This window comes from Bicyclus anynana, chromosome 2, assembly GCF_947172395.1.
Source record: "Bicyclus anynana chromosome 2, ilBicAnyn1.1, whole genome shotgun sequence".
Lineage (NCBI taxonomy): Eukaryota > Metazoa > Arthropoda > Insecta > Lepidoptera > Nymphalidae > Bicyclus > Bicyclus anynana.
Window position 1 is genome coordinate 3,449,814 of NC_069084.1, and position 19,076 is coordinate 3,468,889.

Below are 19,076 nucleotides of genomic sequence, written 5' to 3' on the forward strand. Positions count from 1 at the left end.
ATAACACATACTGCTGTTATTTTTTATAGAGACTACAGGGCCTTTATTCTGCCTCCTTATAGGAGAAGGGTTTTAGAAGAATCACCACGCTGTTTCAATGTGGGTTGGTGAGCTCAGTATGAGTCTGTAACGATTACTAGCCATATCAACAACTACAACTGCGTCAGTTAATACTAATATTATAAAGCTGAAGAGTTTGTTTGTTTGCTTGAACGCGCTAATCTCAGGAACTACTGGTCTAATTTGAAGTAATCTTTCAGTATTAGATAGCCCATTTGTCGAAAAAGGTTAAAGGCTTTTTTATTATCTTCGTATTCCAACGGGAACGGGAACCACGCGGGTGAAACCGTCAGCTAGTGTTTGTATGATGATAACTGAGAACTTCATTATCTGATATTAGGTAATTGTGCTAACCATTAGATTAACAAGGCCAACAAATAAATGACTTTTTACAGATATGGGGCGATTATTCTTAACTAAAGTAAAAGTCTCCTAAACTACCTATTATAAAAATATACCTTTCTTCATCTCTTTTGAGTTTCAATAACGTCAATGATGCAACCGATCCGCGATCTACTATTTTATATTTAATCACATAAATCTTGTAATTATACTTTTACTTTTCGTAAACGTCTTTACGTTAACGAAAAGTAACTTGAAATAAAATATAAACTGCAGTTTAATTAATTTAGCGTCAAACTTTAGCTCTACGAACAAAAACTTGTCACATCCAAACGAGCTTACAGAATCAGCGCCACCAATCTCGCATCGTGGAAAGTCGAGTTCGCGCGCTTTTCCTGGAGGAAATGAGCGGCGCTTTGGCGGCCATCTGCCGGTGACGTACAACATCCACTGGAAATTGGTACATTTGTGAGAGTTAACTGGATCGCTGAATAAGGGTTAGAAGGATACATATAGTACTATGGCTTACGTTATCACTTGGAATGTTAGTGATAACAAAAATTATAACTGTTTGTCGTGTGCTCTTACCTACTGAAAGATTTTTGACGGCCTCCATGGCCAATGAGAAAGATAGAGGTGAATTCGAAGCTTGCACTTGCGAGTTACTTATACAAAACATTGATATAGAATAGCACAGCAGTTCGTTTCAGGTACGATGGTGCGGGTGACATTTTGTTTCACTCTTGAAAGTTTGCCGCGATTCACGATAGTACCTACGTATTATGAACATCATACAGGTGACTGCCACCGTAGGTACCCATGCTATTTGAAAAACATTTTACAGTATCTTACTTGGTTTTCAGTATTAGATTAATGTTGCAATCAACTAATATACTAAATCCATTGATCTCAAAGTTTATCTTTACGGCTGTATTGGAAAAGCATTGTCTAGTTCCAGAGTCGGGAACATGGTTTCACATCTCGCATGCAGCTGTGTGCACTGATTTGCAGTATTAGAAACACGTTTCAAGATATTTATTCAATAATACAGTACAAAATTTGCCTACGGCTTCGCTTACGTTTAGTATTGACAATTAAATGATTAATTTAGTCGCGCATTTAGATTTTCAAAACGTCAGGTTTTAAAATTAAAGTCACAAAGGCGCCTTGGTCATAGAGGAGTCCACAACAAAATCGGACAGGTTTTTTCTTTTTTTTAGTTTATCACCAATTAACAATAGGTATTTAAGTAGCCAGTCAAAAAACGCCTACAGGCGGCTCGAAACCGTATTATATTTGGAGACCTATTCAGTAGTGAACGTAAATCGGCTGATAAGGATGATGATGATTATGAATTATTTCAACTAAGTAGACTGCATAGGGTTACTTACTTACTGCCTACCTATCATGGAATAAAAAAAATGTACTTCCACCAAAGAGATTTTGTCCGAAGACGGATTAAGTGTAACCGTAGCATAAGCCTAAATCATAGACTACACCGGAGTAACACGACAATCGAATTAACGTTGCAATGTTCGTATATTAAATCGATCTCAGAAGTTTGTATTCACAACACTATCGGAAAAGCATTCCCTAGTATGTACATCGTTTCGCATCCCGCCTGTATCCGCATGCTTTGTGACATGAGCACGAACCAGATATAATAGTTTTGGGGGCATTATTGCAGTTAGTAGCAAATTTGGATTACGATAAATGTTATAATGGTGTTAGTGTGGTGTTGGCACTATGTACATTGTACCTACATATTATGACGCAGTGGTGTTCTGATGCTTACGTTCTGATTTCATTTGGTTTTTGAGTTGCCCAAGTCTGTCTGGGTATAAGGAACTCCAATAGTGTTAAGGTGTTAAATGTGGCACAATTTTTAAGCAGCAGCGTGGTGGGTCTAAGCTCCATATCCCCTCTCTTATAACCTATAAGGAGGGAGGCCTGGCCCTGTAGTGGCCCGCTAAAAAAAGTTGATAATGAATGAATGAAAGAAGGACCCCCTAACAGGTAGACTGACGACATCCAGCAGGTTGCAGGAAGCTGGCGGTTCTTGGAACTCCATACAATAGGTTCCATACAATTGGTTCTTGGAATTCCATGCAATAGGTATGTCTAGCTGTGGACATCCAGGGAGCAGGCATCTCTCTATAACATCTCACGTAGTGCTGCAACGAAAACCTGCTACCTTTCCAAACCTCCACGATACAATAGGCAACCATACTTACGGAGTAGAAGCATTCAGTGTCAAAAAAATGAGGTATACCACACCAACCACACAATACCAACAAGTCAGAAAGAGATAAAAAAGCAACAACATCGGGAATGTTGAAATATCCAAACCCACTGGTAATAGTGTCAAATGGCTGAAACGGGCAGACGTGCTCTACTCAATGCAAACTTGAGGAGAGTAGCCAGGTCTGCCAACGCCATTTTTTTCTTACCACTAATCCGCTTATAGTCTGTTGACTGCAGATGTCGATTGCAGACCAAACCGAGACACAAAAAAAATATTTTAAAAAATACTTGTGGCAATCGGGGACGTCGCCTAATGTCGCGTTAACGCGTATTTTTTTTTCTTTGAAAAAGAATAAATAAAAAATGTCCTTACGTTGAGCTGGAATCGAACCCTGGTTTAATAAGTTTTGCCCCTTAGTTTTACACCACTTGTCCAGTTGAGTCGATATGACAACGTTGAAATGTGTTAACTTGATGCACGGCTTGAATGTTAGGTTTATTTTCGTTACGGAATTTCTTGATTCGGTCGCCGCCCGCGACCAAAGTCCGCGATAAAAGCTATGCAATAGCTTAAAAATTAGGCATGACTGGTTTTGCAGGCTCCAAGTCGTACAACTCGCAGTCACAAACGTAACTCAGTTTTTGTCCCCACACTTGCACTCATAAAACCATAATATTTCGCTCCAACATACAAACACTTGACAAATGTGCGCAACGGAGTTTCGCCGGCATTTTTTCCATTGTCCCTCAGAAATATTAGGACAATAAGAGCAAAGCTGAGATTCTCTCTCGTACTTATTATTATTTATTACTGGGGATGCTACGTGGTCGGCAACACAAAGGCGATGGCTAACGATAGCATTCAAGTGAGTACCTACGTAATGTACCACTGATTACGTAGTACATAGTAGCTCAAATCGCCACAGAAGTATAAAAAATATAGCTCGAATAAATGGTAGGACAGTATTAGATGGCAAAGATCCATAGAAGCAATCGGTTTTTACTTCTCTAGCAGGTTTGTTGCGGCACTGATTTTTCTGTTCTTTCCTCTGGTGCGGTACGAGGTCTTTTGACCTCATACTAAAACTATGCGGTGCGGTACGAGGTCCATCGACCTCGTAACCCTTGAAGACACTAGGTGTACGAGGTCAACTGACCTCGTACACCTTGTGTCTACTACTGGGCCCATTTGAAAAATTCTTTCGGTGTTAGATAGCCTATTTATCGAGGAAGGCTATAGGCTTATATTAACTCTCTATAGGGTTATATTAACCCTGTATTTCTACAGAACCACGCGGGTGAAACCGCGCGGCGTCAGCTAGTGAAAACATAAAAAGGTTTTTTTTTTTGTTAAAAAATATTAATTATTCTGTTCGGCTCATAAAATGGACTCGACAACATCTTAAAGTTATGGGAAATACTCCCCAGCACCGTGTATATTATCACAGTATAAAATCGGGATCGCTTACTACCCGAGTAAAGTTGCCAGGATCTCAGTGTATTATGACGTACAGTGTAACTTCAACATATTTATTCAGTAAACAAAGCTTATCAAACTTTATACCGTGTTTAGTGAACCACGAGTTATGTTGTGCTCCCCGTTTATGAGCGACAAACACTATCGGATGCAGATTTACTGTTATATACCCGCGGATAGTAATAATAATTTTGTATATACGATTATAGGAGATGGGCCAAATTTGTATGGAGCCTAGGGTCAGTCATTGTACCCTGGCGGAAATAAAAGATAATATTTTTTTTTTTAACTATTTTTGATTAAACAAATCTACGAATTTATTTTAATTCTTTCGAAATGTATTCATTATCTCCCGAGAAATGCAATACATACATAATATGGGTAATAATGGCGGATTGATGACGTTTTCAATGCAGTAGTCGAGATGACGTTTGCTGTCGATTGTCATGTCATAGTTGCTTTAAGGGCGCCATCTTGATATAACTCAAAAATTTGGGTTTTAATTTTATTAATTTCTTTTTATTTATTTAGATTTATTCACTATTAATAAAATCCTTGTATTTTTTAAATTTTAATAATACGGGTTACAAGAGTGGACCTGAAATGGATCATCTTCTTTAAAGCTAGTGATCAAAATTCATTTATTTCAAGTAGGTTTTGTTTACAAGCACCTTTAAAACGTTAAGGTAAAGTTATAGGTAAAGGCTATGTAGTTATGGTCGGTAAAGTGGAAAGTTATGTGGGTTCCAAATGCACCTTGGATCGAAAAGACTTCACAATAAGCTCAGCCAGAGTTTCCTTTTTTGTTATCACCATTTTCACTATATTGAGATATTGTGAAATGGTGATAGTGAGATATCACAAATAGATTTTTTTAAAAGACGTGCCCGTGTATTTTATGGGGCAGTAAAGGTAAAAACATAAGCATTCGATTATGGGTCACTTTACTCTCAGATTACTCGTAGGAGAGGAGATTTGGCGTTTAACGCCCACCAAGCTCCAATGGGGGTTTAGGGCCTACATTGATGATTTTTTATAGTAATAATTAATTGACAGACCTAGCAGACGTTCCATCTAATGGTATGTGAAAAAACAAACACATTTACAATTAGGTTTGCAGGTACATCGAATATAAATACTGCAAAATTGTGTATATGGCCCAGTGGCAAAGGTCATGCCTCAAATTTTGGAGGTCGTAGTTTCGAATCCGGTCAGTAGCATGCATCTCCTACTTTTTAGTTATGTGCATTTTAACCAATTAAACATCACATCTTTCAAACGGTGAAGGAAAAACAACGTAAGGAAACCTGCATACCTGAGAATTTCCTTAATTCTCTACATCTGTGAAGTCTGTCAATTCGGGTTGGGTCAGCGTGGTAAACTATAAGCCTAACCTCTCTCATTCTGAGAAGAGACTTGTGCTTAACAGTGTGCCGAATATGTGTTGTTAACGATGAAAACTGTATATATCCTAAGATTTTATTACCATCAAATTCTTTAAATTCCCCTGCTCCTTACATTTAACTTTCTTAGTTAGTTCGCATTTAGTTTCTTTTATAGAGAAATATAAATATCAGGACGGTAGAACGGTAAGTGCATTTGCTCCGGGTCCCTAAGCTCCAAGTTATAGTGTACTTGTGAGCACGTCATACAGGGTAAGGCTTTTATATATCACAGTCGTTCCTTTTACAATTTCCTCTATATGCTTTTATTAGCTAAGTAAAACAAATGTTGTATATATCTGGAAATCTTGCAAATGATTTCTGTGTGTTAAACATTTATATCCGCTGATGTTTTAGGATAGATTAAAGACTGATTTTACCATCATTTCTCTATTTTGACGGCCTCCGTGGCGCAGTGGTATGCGCGGTGGATCTACAAGACGGAGGTCCTGGGTTCGATCCCCGGCTGGGCAGATTGAGATTTTCTTAATTTGTCCAGGTCTGGCGGGTGGGAGGCTTCGGCCGTGGCTAGTTACCACCCTACCGGCAAAGACGTACCGCCAAGCGATTTAGCGTTCCGGTACGATGCCGTGTAGAAACCGAAAGGGGTGTGGATTTTCATCCTCCTCCTAACAAGTTAGCCTGCTTCCATCGTAGACTGCATTATCACTTACCATCAGGTGAGATTGTAGTCAAGGGCTAACTTGTAAAGAATAAAAAAAAAAAAAAATTAGTTCGGTATTACTACGGAAACGGGAAGTACGCGGGTAAAACTGCGGGACCTCTGCTAGTCCTACTATCCTACTTCCTACTAATATTATAAAGGCGAAAGTTTGTGTGTAAGTGTGTAAGTATGTTTGTTCCTCTTTTACGCTGCGGCTACTAAAGCGATTTGGCTGAAATTTGGAATGGAAATAGATTTTACTCTGGATTAACACATAGGCTACTTTTCATCCCGGAAAAAGCCATGGTTCCCGCGGGATTTGTGAAAAACTGAATTCCACGTGAAAGAAAGTGAATAAACATATGGCAAGACTATATGGCACACAACTCACTACACACAAGGAGAAGTGGCGAATGCTCGTGAGGCGTATTACTTCTAACTCCAACACGTCCTAAAGACCACGACCGCTCTGTCAAGAGCGCAACGACAAAAAAGAAGACTATCCGGCAATGATCAGAAGGTGGTGCAGGTGAAACTTAGGGTTGCTTTTGTGGTATTTACACCCACAACTGTTATATGAGGTTTTGGTACCAGTTCTATTTTTTTAATTAAGTAAGTTAGCCGTTTATTTAGTTTGATCTTTAACATTGTTTTTCGATAGGTTGCCAAGACGCTAAGTGACAGATGATTTCTTTAGCGAGTATTTGGACGGTATGGACCCTTAAAACCAGCTACTCCCCAAAGCCACTTACTTACTTCTATCTATCTTCTATTTACTTACTTACTTACTTCTATCTATGGTAGGAGCGTTGGCTGACAAGCATTCAGCTCTTATAAAATGAAGATGGTCTGACTGTCACAGGTTCTCAATCTATACCTTTTTGTTGGAACAATAATTTTGTTTATCTACGATTAATATTCCAAAATTCAGTGAATTTTGTGTTATACGAAAGTAACCTCGTACTTTCATATAAGACAAACGATAAACTTCAAGCTATCTTCACAAAACCAATCCAAGTGTACAAACTCATTCAGTCTAATAAGTATTTAGATAGACGAAGCATAAAATCAATTACCTTCTGCACTATTAGAGAGCATCTAAGAAGCGAGATGAATTAGCGGGGACTGTTGAATTAATGGCATTGGCACGCTTGGGTGCTACGCGAGCCTTTGAAAATCTTCTATAAGATTACCATCAAAGATTTGTTTACGTCAAATTAATTTTAATAGAATAGTTTTTAAAAAAAAAACATCGATGGTTCAACTCGATTTTCGGTGTTCATCACAAACTAAACATCGATTTTGGGTAATATTGATAATTTTCGTCATTATCAACCCTTATTTGGCTGACTGAGCTCAAGTCTCCTCTCAGAATGAGAGGGGTGAGGCCAAATAGTCCACCAAGCTGGCCCAATCGAATTGGCAGACTTCACACACGAAGATAATTAAGAAAATTTTTAGGTATGATAAAAGATTATTATGCCTTTAGACATTCGCAAATAGCGTGCTTTTATACGGGTAAAAGAATTTTTAAAATCGGTTTAGTAGATTCAGAGATTTACAATACCACAAACTTTATCTTTTTAAAATATTAGTTTAAATAGAAAAAAAAAATCGTAAAAATTTGCCTTATTTTATTGAAAACGTGTTTTATGATAAAATAACTTTGAAGATTCCTAAAATGTGTGTTCTTCTATACTTTAAAGGTAAAAGACAAGCAAATTGTTTGCTCTACCTCAGAGGCTGAGTTGAATTGAAAATAAATATTATGAAATCGCTTTCTTGGAAACATTGAAATTTCCACGCATTTTTCGCTAACTGTATTATAAACAGTCAGTGCGAAACCCATTGAACACTCTGGCCACAAAATATACTTAGGTATTAATCAGATTAGGTACATAGTTTATAAGTATTCGATATTTTGTTAGTCTTACTACCTAAATAAGTTCGTAAAATGGTGGTATACAAAAAAATAAACCTTGGTTGAGTTTGAAACCCTCGTAACTTCAATTTTAAGTTTTCGACTATTATTACCACCATTAGATTAATTTAAATTATGTCATAACTTGACTTTTTAAAAGTGCTTGTAAACTAAGCCTTTCAAGCCTAAGAATTTGAATTTTGAATTTGACTTTGACCAGACTTGAGTATATTTGCAGACATTCGGTTAGTCTTCCCGATTTACAACCCTCAGAACTTTTAAACGGCTCAACTGATTTTCATCAAATATATCTGAGAACACTCACCCGTAAGTCACATTTCATACAAAAAAACTAAATCGAAATCGCATCATCCATCAGAGAGCTATGCTGCCACAGACAGACTGACAGACAGGCAGACCCCTCTTTTTGCGTCGAGGGTTAAAAAAACAGTTTTTAACAACAATTAACGACAATTAACTAAAGCCTTTTTTCTTGTATTCCGCATAGAGTATGGTCACACTATTTTCAGTTGCGGTTTCAATCTCAATACCTTTAAATCGCTGTCTTTGCCAGGTTACGCTTTGATCACATACTTGCTAACCGTGTAGTTATTTCGTAGAAAGCGTTCAGTGGTTTACTATGAACTGAAGCTAAAGGTCAGTTCTAGTTTAGTTAGAAATTATTTTGGTAAATTAAACCCACCTCAACTAATAACAATAATTCATATTTATAGTTTCCACATTTTACCTGATCGAATCAGAAATGAGGAGATCCGCAGAAGAACCAAAGTCAGTGTTATTGCTCAGCGAGTCGTGAAGCTGAAGTGCAAATGTATACACACATGCCACATAGTTCGAAGAGCCGATGGACGTTGGGGTCCCAAGGTGCTGGAACGGCGACCCCGCACCGGAAAGCGCAGTGTTGGTCGACCCCCCACTAGGTGGACTGAGGACATCAAGCGAGTTGCGGGAAGCCGCTGGATGCTAGCGGCTTGAGATAGTTTTGTTTGGAAGTCCAAGAGGCCTATGTCCAGCAGTGGACGTCCATTGGCTGTTAATGATGATGATGATGACATTTTCCCTTCATATTTTGTAAATGGCTGAACTAATTTTCACGAAACAAAATTAAGAGTTTTCAAATAAAGTCAAACAAAATTACTTCATCCGTTTATAAGCTACACAGAGACATATAATATCGGTCATAACAGACGGAAAACCAAATTATCCTATAATAGTTCGCTTTTTTTCCTTTTGAAAAACTAAATTTTACGTCGAAATAACAAGTGTTTATGAGTCAAACAGTACAAAGAGATAAAAATACAGAGTGCAATAAAATAAAAACTTAGCTTACTTAATTCATTTCTCATTCGCTCATTTCGTTTCATAAAATAAATAATTTTCTTGATAACTTTGGTTAGAAACGTTTAAAGCATATATTTATAAGCATACTAAGTTAATATGAGTCAAGCTTCAGTAATTAGCCTTGTGTTTATACGAGTACTTAGACAGGGGACGGAGCCAGTAACCAAAGGGGTAACAATCTTAACTTGTGATTGGACTTCATTAATTTGGAATCATGATAACTTTCCACCTAGATGAGTTGTGACTGTAATTAGGTGTCTGATGATGAAGATGAGTCCTCATTGGTAATGATACATTTCACGTTTTTTGGATATTCATATTTCGTACATTTAACATAATTATGATATCACTAAAAATGGAGAAATAAAAAATTTTAATAAAAAAAAACAACTGACTTCAAAATCACATAAATGTTTCCATTAAACTAAAATGCAAAAAATAACATTGCGTGTGCTATTTTCTGATCAATGTGATGGCGGTGCCAAGACAGTGATGCAATAACTCAAGCAGTTTTAATCATAGATAGATCAAGATTTAGTATTTCAGATAGATTTACTTTCCCGTAGTTCTTTTTGAAACGGCTTTAATTAAAACTTCCCTGGCTTGGCACCGCCTTGAAATTGATCAGAAGGTAGTACACACAATATTATTTTTTATTGTTTTAGGTTTTTTACAGTACAATTTAACCTTTCATTTAAACTTTTTTTTGAACAATCAAAATGTAGTTTTAGTCAACCAAGTTTTAGTCATTTCCAATTCAAGCTTATCGTAGTTTTACGAGGGATGGGTTAAGACCCCTATATCTTTGTCACAAGCTACGGCCCATTAGCAAGGTAGCGGGGGCCAATATAATTAACTGCGTCTTAGAGCACCGACTGAGCATGTAGGTCAAATACTGTTTATAATGTACTAAATGTATTCACCTATTATACACATATTAATTAATACCTAAACGAGTAGATGATAATATGTTCTATATATTAGCGAAAATTATAGTCTAATATGAAATTGTGGTATTTTATTGAAGTTTGTAAAGCTATTTCAGAGTTTTGAAGTAGGTGTTATGTAAAAGATCGTAAGATCCTTGAGATGTTTTCAGTTTATTTATTTTATTTATTTATTTATTAATTTACTTAAACAGTACCCGGGAAGACATGTTCTTTAGATGGTGTTTTCTGTACTACTAATTTATAAAAAGGTTAAGTTTGTGGTGTCATAGAAGGTAATCTCTGAATCTACTGAAATGATGTTGAAAATTCTTTTATTACTAGAAAGCCACGTTATTTGTGAGCGTAGTAGGCTATATTTTATCTCCGTATTCTTACGGGAACGAGAACTATGTGGATGAAACCACAGGGCGTCGACAAAACAAGTCATTGATGCCAATGGATGTGTACTGCTTGACAAAAATCTCTTGTATGTAGGTACTTCGAAACTCCACGGTGTTGCGTCACCTACATCCAAAGGCTCCTCGTAACTTGCATGATTTCTTTGGTCCGCCTAATGGGGTTTAACTAATGTCTCTTCTCTAAGTTGTTTAATTTCTTATGGATAACGTTGAAGCGGCAGTGTGGGATGTCTCACTCGATCCGTTGTTGCTTCATCCAAGACGCGGATTGCACTGGGTTTAAGTGGGTATTCTGGTCCTTTGACTGGTGAGTCCAAATAACTGCGATACCTTCGGGAGGGATGATTAAATGCATTTCCCAGCGAGCAAAAAAATGGGGGTCCACCAATACGTACCTACTGTGTTTTGTGTGGAGTTGCCATTCCATCAGATGAAACGAATATCTTAGCATTCCATGGATTCACCGTGCAAGTGGTCCATCGTGTGGCAGAGAAAAAAACTCCGACCAGAGCCCTGGACTTGTGACCAGTGGGCGTAGAGTTAAGGAATTCCAAGGAAATCAAGGAATTTAAGAAAGGGTTTATACATGCATGAAAAATATAGGCAGTTTACATATTTTACAGTATCTAGGCAGTAGGGTAGGGTAGGGGTAGGGTCGGAGTAGGGATGGGTGAGAAAAAGCGCACATTAGTCAAAGCGTTGCTTGACTGGGTTTGCTAGTATAAATAATTCGTAAGTTAAGCGTGTTTAGAATGTTTAATTATAATATTCTTCATAATATGTTTCCGGCAGTTTTTCGTCTTTATAAATTCGTCCATAATTCCATAGACAAAACCCTCGGTTTCCCCAAAGAGGTCAATGCATTGCAATCAAGATAATGTTTACTTAATATTACTGTTATTTAATTAATATGAACAGTAATTTTGGCAATATCACCAACTGTCAGGATGGCCGAGCGGTCTAAGGCGCCAGACTCAAGGTTTCCTTGCCTACTGTTGTAGGTTCGAGTTGTTCTGGTCCTCTCTGAGGGCGTGGGTTCGAATCCCACTTCTGACATAATTTTCAAGTTTTGGAAACTAGAAAGAAAGCTACCGCGCTTATAAAACCCTTTTTTATAAAATTAACAAATACTTTAAAATAAAAAAAAAATCTACTTAAATTTTTATTTCAAAGCTCAGACATAGACCATTATCTGAATAATTAAAATAAAAACATTAAAGAAATGGTCAATTAAAAGAAAAGTTAGTAAGTTAATTAGCGAAATAAATGAAACGCTAAATAAGCGATAAAGTTCGTATTTAATTTGGAATTCGAGGCCAGAGAAATTCAATTAACGTATAATCGGCTGAAAACTAGCTTGATTGGGACGAATTAACATTTCAAATGTTTGCTTTAGGTAAGAAATTACGTTCAATTGTCTTTTATTGTATTTGAACAATAGAAAAGTTACAGCGGAGTATTTAGAATAATTTAATTACTTTTTCTTTTATATTATAATTTATATATAACTAGCAACAAACCCAAAGTGCTGGAATGGCGACCTCGCACTAGTAAGCGCAGTGTTGGCCGACCCCCCACCAGGTGGACTGACGACATCAAGCGAGTCGCAGGGATTCGCTGGATGCAGATGGCTCAGTATCGTGATGTTTAGAAGTCCCTACAAAAGGCCTATGTCCTGCAGTGAACGTCCATCGGCTGATATGATGATGATGATAGCAACAAGCCCTTTCAACCATGCCACCAAACGGCGCATCTCGAGAAGAGAAGTATTGCTATGTCTTTCATTGCGTTGGGACGAAAGAGATGGGACTGGGATAAATACTCCGCCGTTATTGGTCGACATTTTGCCTATTTCTCTTCACGAGATGTCGTTGGTCGCATTTTTGGCCTGCGGGAGAGCTTTGCCCTCAATGGGCCAATAAAATTAAGTGACACAGATGTTTGTGACTGCTTAAGTATGCCTTTTAGAGTTTTATATATTTTTTTGTTCCTTTGGCCAAGGAGAATTTTTTTGGCACTGCCACCAAAACTGCCTCGACCGGTGACAGAAAGGCTGGCTCATTTTTTTGCGCAGAGGATTAACCTGGCAGTCCAGCGCGGAAATGCAGCCAGTATTCTTGCCACCATTCCTCGTATGCATGATTTGTATAGTTAATAGGATAAGTTAGCTTAAGTGGCTTATTGATTTTTTCAATAAAAAGAAATGTTTGTGATACCTATTAGAAAACACAAAGTCTTTCGTAGTTAAATGAGGCATATCTTCTAATTATTATTACTTAATTTGCAGCTAAATTTATAGTGTTCTTTGTTTTGTTCCGAGAAGCTATGCAGTACTTTTCTGCCTTAAAAGATACTTTTCCTGTATTAGAACCATTGGGCTGTGAAGATTGTCCTAGGCTTTACGTACCGGTATGCGCTTCGAACGGGAAGACTTATGTAAATGTTTGCAGACTTAATTGCTTTAATAGTAACAGGGAGGAAGAAGAATGGGCTTCTGTTGTAAGGTAATCTTTTACTTTTGTTCTTGATATTTTATACTTTAGATATGTTACGAGCATGCAAAATCACTGCAAAAAGTGATCCGAATTAAACTACTCCACGGAGCACACACATGCACAATTATGTTATTACTCACATTATATATTTATGTATATATTCTTACAGTTTTTACACTTCCTGAACACACAACTTGACATTGTAGACATTATTATTATTTAAGTATTATTTGTTTGAATAACTTTCGTTGTTTACGAACGTGTTTTCGTTATGCGACTAAATGAAATTAAGGCAATTAGGTGACTTTCTTCACCTCAGTTTTGATGCACTAGTGACATATGTATAGTATAAAATCTTTGCTTGGTGTTAAGGAAAGAAAGAAAAACCCTTTAATTTAAATCCTGCCACACACCTTAACAGTTCTGTTAAAAGTAGTTTAGGCATCAAAACACTACTATGTCTTTTTTGGCACAACCTTGATGAAAAATGTTCCGGCTCAACATTTTTATATATTACGGATCACTTTAAATGTGTGATGTGGAATGCTCTTCCAGCTTTAGTTTTCCCCACCACCTACAATATGGGTATCAAGTCAAGAGTGAATAGACATCTTCTAGGCAAGCGCGTTCTACGCTTGCTTATACAAATTAAAAAAAACAACAATAATTCAAATCAAATCAAATCAAAAATCATTTATTTCAAGTAGGCTCAGTTTACAAGCACTTTTGACACGTCAGTTGACTATTTGTAAAGATTCTACCACCGGTTCGGAAGGCAGGTTCTGCTGAGAAGATACCGGCAAAAAACTCAACAGTTGCTCTTTTGGAAAAGTCATACAGTATTATAATTTACAATTAATAACAATTACTGTTTACATTTTTTATAGTTTTACTTTCTGTGTGAAGGTGGAAGCTGATCCAACGACCTCCAAGCATCTTTATCATTAAGGAACTCATCAATGTTGTAGTACCCTCGACTAAGTAGATGTTTTTTAACACATTGCTTAAAGCTATGCATTGGCAGGTCCATCACAGTCTTGGGGATCTTAACTTCTTAATCTTCACTCAAACAGAGTCGCGGATGTTCGTTAGTTTATCATAAAAGAGTGATAAGAAGACTAGTTGCTAATATTGTATATGCATTATATTTTTTATCAATTCATATTATAATTATAACTCATCTTAGCATTTATCTGACTGGTTTTGACCTACATTTTAATTGAGATTTTTTCATTTCAGATATGGCCCCTGTACCGAACCAAGTTTGTACGTAAACTGAAATTGTTGTTATGTGTTTCAACTAATTATCAAATCTATATAACTCCTTATTTATTTTGTAAATAAAAGCTTTGGAAATTTTAGCGGTACTTGTGAGAAAGCTCTGACTGAGTACTGATTTTTTACTTATTTCTGTAATTAAGCAATAATCCGATAATAAATGTTCCATTGATGTGTTTATAATGGAAGTTAGAGACTAATGCAACCATTGTATCTTGCTGTTATTATGCTTTGTAGTAATTTTACCCTTCGGCCAAGCAGAGACCCGGACTTGTAACCAATGGATGTAGGGTTAAGGAATTTCTTGATAATCGATTAACACTCCCCTTCTCCACTCGTGTTGTTCTCCCTGCCTAGCCAAATTTGGTAAGATCCTATTAGAGCAGCTTTGGTTTTCCGTTCTAATAACTTGCTGAAGTTCTAGAGAGGTTTTTAAGCAAGTTATAGAGAGATTTTGCTGGTAATCCACTCGCACCTACTTCTGCGGCTTACAGACTAACCACACATACATAATATACGTCCTACCCTAGTCGTAACTAGTGTAGGACGTAGGTATATTATGTCTATACCGATATAAAATTAAACTTTGAAGCATTTTCTTCTTGTTTTCAAATATACACCTGTGTTGTAAATCAGGAAAACATGAGAGTACAAATCTGTAGTAAAACTGGCATTTAAAAAAAAAACAACTCTTCTTGAATAATAAACCAAAAAAATATATTATTGTTTGGAGTTAATTTTAAATTCTGTGTGTATTACGATATTGTATGCGGCTCTTGCGGCAGTCTGCATTTGCCTTAATCAATCGCTATACCCTTGAAGCTATTAGAAAAGTCTGTGAACTCTTGAGTCTGCGTAGAATTGCGAGTCAAGTCGGCCTCCCCACGAGCGGCATACAAATTGGATGAAAATAAGACTTCAAGCTCCTTACGTGTGGAAGAGTTTCTATTCCAACCGTTCTCACTGTAGTTATTTGCACAACCACGCATAAGTGTTAGATAAGTTTTTATATTTTTAAACAAAAAATGTATAATTAAACTAGCTATAACCCTCTGTACCTGCGTAGATCTCGTTCCAGTTCTAGATAATAAATCTTTGTACCAAATTTCATCCAGATTTATTCTGCTTTTCTAGTGTGCTTAGTAAGGAACTATTTAATATTAGTTTGAAATAAAATAGATAAAACACTATCAAAGTACCCACATTGCTAGTTTAGGTAAAGGGGTTATAAGTACATCGACCCTCGAATGAGTCGTGTTTTAACCATCGTTGTGAATAGACGTCTATATTATTGGTGTGCAGCCGAGTCATTCCAAGTTTTTAATTTTTTAAAAAAATTATCAAATTTAACCCTTGACTGTGATCTCACCTTAAGTGTACTCTAAGATGGATGGTTAACTTAGAAGAGGTCCAAGAAATTTCACTTGAAACGCGACACTATAAGTATGTATACATATATATATGACATTGTTAGATTAGTTACACCATACCTATAGGTAAAATATCAAAATCGAATCTTGGTAAAATTTCGTAAGGAGGTCTATGTTTAGTTGCAGTCTAGTTTAACTCATGATACGTTACCTATTATACCGATATCTCCACAAGATCGATATATGCAGGCAAATGAAATCAACTAAAAATTAAATTAAAGGTCACTGCCCACTAGACATCGTAGCCTTGCTTTGGCCGAGGCGTTATTATATTACGTAATGCAATCGAGAGCATGCGGCCTGGCATCAGTCTTCACAGCAATTAAAACTATAAGTACACTCAACTCACAAGTACCACACGTTACGTAAGTATCTTCCCAATGGTGCACTCTAACTCACTTGAAATTAAAAATTTCTTAATTCAAGTAGACCAGATGGTGCTTCTGGAGCGGCATTTTACGAGTATTTGTTTTTCTTTCTGGTGATTTTATAATAAACTAGCGGACGCCCGCGACTTCGTCCCCAAGAAAAGCTATGTAAACTTTGAACATGACATGGGTCATGTTCAAAGTTTACATAGAAGAAAATGGGTATGGTAAGTTATCGTAGAAAGGATTTAATAATTGCAGATTTTTTTTAAAAGTAAAAGAAAAGAGGATTATTTTTGGTTGTTAATTAACCAGCAACCTGCATTCTACCAGCGCTGTGTGTCTAATTGTGAGCTGACGGGTAGCAGCGACAGTGATTGTACCATTACTTTGTGGCAGAGGAAACAACTCGAGCAGGTCCCAGGACTTGTGACTTTGAGTGTAGGTTTAAAGGATACCTTTAGAATGCATAAACACTCACCTTTCCTACCCGACATGTTCTCCATGCCCACACTAAACAATTTATGATCAATAATTACAACACAAAACATGATTGCACAGAATCACTGACAGCGTGACGGTGTCCACGCTGCCTAACAAACAACTGAGATCAAGTCATCAAATACGCTCTTATTTATACCAACACTGTTAGCTCCCCTCCACAAAAACATAAATAATAAATTACTACCCGAAATTGAGGAACTTATAACATAATCTCTATGTTCCCTCCCCTGTACTTTTGTACTCGTCGTATATAGGCTTAGCTCTCTGTCTACAGTTAAAATAGACTGATACTGTTGATTTTATTACATTTAAATGGATTCCATTAGGTCTGGAATAAACAACGACCACTTTCACTTGCTGAAAATAATAATTTCCGCATTGCGACGTTAAGTAGCAACAAAATGGACACAAATGGTCGAGAACCACTTACCTTAATTTGACGTTAAGTTGCTTGGTAAATAAACAGGACGGCGAACTCAACTTCCTATGGCTTTATAGCAGCGCCATGTTTTCCCTTTCTCTGCAAATTAACCATTTCATCACGAGACGAGAGCTTTGTGTGTTCTTTTGGTTTTGGTATTGATCTTGTTTAGTGATCCATTTTAGGGTTCCGTAAAAAGAAATAACCCTAAATAATAGTCAAAAACGTAAAATTTTTACGAGGGTTCAAAGGCGCCTTGGTCCGAGAAGAGCCCACAATAAATATTCAAAAAAAAAATAGTCATTAACACATGTGGCTTTTAAATAAGAGTTGAAATTAAAACCATATTACTCAGATGTACAGTTCTGTAAGTACAGCCCCTTCTAGTTGTAAATAAAAACTACTAAATTAAAAACAGATACAGCCGTGTATTTCGACACTCTCAAGGGAATAAACAATTTATAGAGTAGGTTCTTTCCGTTGACCTAGAACTATAAAATTTGGCAACGTAGCGTAGTACGTCTTATACTGAAAAACCTGAAAACTGCCTTCCAAAAGAAGAAAGACTATAATAACTCTTGATTTACATTAATTTTTAGCAGACTCAAAAGTGATTATAAAAATAAGAAAACTAATTTCGAACAAAGGTTATGATTCACAACATTTGTCAGGACAACTCAATTGCGTTCAATGGCGTTGAGTGAAGTCACGCACTTGTGAACGTTGTGTGTAGGGTTAAAAGTACCTTTGACTGTTAACAAACACTCCCCTTTTCCACTCAATTCACTCTCCCCGCCTATCCCAAGTAACCCATAAAGAATTACACAACAAGAGATGTGGACGGCTCGAACGCCACGAGCACACTGAAGCCGTCCGTACCCCAAGTCGATGCAACGCGACGATAACACATTCGACTTGCACAAAAAAGTTTCTTATCATCCTCACTCCATAGGCCGACAAGACGGCAGACACAACCGGTGGTAATGTAGATATGTTATCCCAGACATAACATACCTTCGTTTCGTCGTTTTCAGGAGTGAAAAATAGTTTTTTCATAAACAGACGCTTCATTCACTACCCCTTTCGCAGTCCTTTCCATGAAGCGGATGCACCGAGCCGATCCTAAAATGACAAACACAAACAACAGTTCGCAAAACATTGACGAGGCGGAAGCGAGAAACGCTTTGTCCTACGAGCTACAACTGAAAACAAGTGGTTGTTTTGATGTCTGGCGCGAACTATAGACGATGATGTTTAAAACAAACAAATAGAATGAGAAAACTCAGTGAAATCTCACTATTGTTGACCTAGCTGATACTGACACTGGTTTCGTGTTTATTTTTAATCAGCCCAGACCGAGGTCGAATGAGAGTCAAAGATTATTAATGAACGCAGTTTTGCCTGTGTTTAAGCGTTCTTTTTAACAGTAGTAACATTTTTCTGGTACTCTATTTATGTATAAATGTATTTAGGTACTCGCAGAGTTTCCGTATGTGTGAAGTGAAGTTGGGCCAGCGTGGTGGACTATTGGCCTAACCCCTCTCATTCTGAGAGGAGACTCGAGTTCAACTGTGAGCCGAATATGGGTTGATAATGATGATGATGATGATGACTCGCAGATGCTCTGTATCACGCGCATAGCTCCCGTTACCCTGAGAATCACTACTTAGTATAAAAAAAAGTCGCTTTCTCTGTCCCTATAAATAAATAAATAAATATA

At 37.0% G+C, this 19,076-nt stretch overlaps 1 non-coding gene across 1 annotated transcript; it reads left to right on the forward strand.

Annotated features, from left to right (window-relative positions):
- Positions 1 to 11,801: 11,801 nt before the first annotated feature.
- On the forward strand, positions 11,802 to 11,916 carry Trnal-caa (transfer RNA leucine (anticodon CAA)). Its single transcript has 2 exons — positions 11,802 to 11,839; positions 11,872 to 11,916. It is a non-coding gene; the product is annotated as a tRNA-Leu (tRNA).
- The last annotated feature ends 7,160 nt before the right edge of the window (positions 11,917 to 19,076 follow it).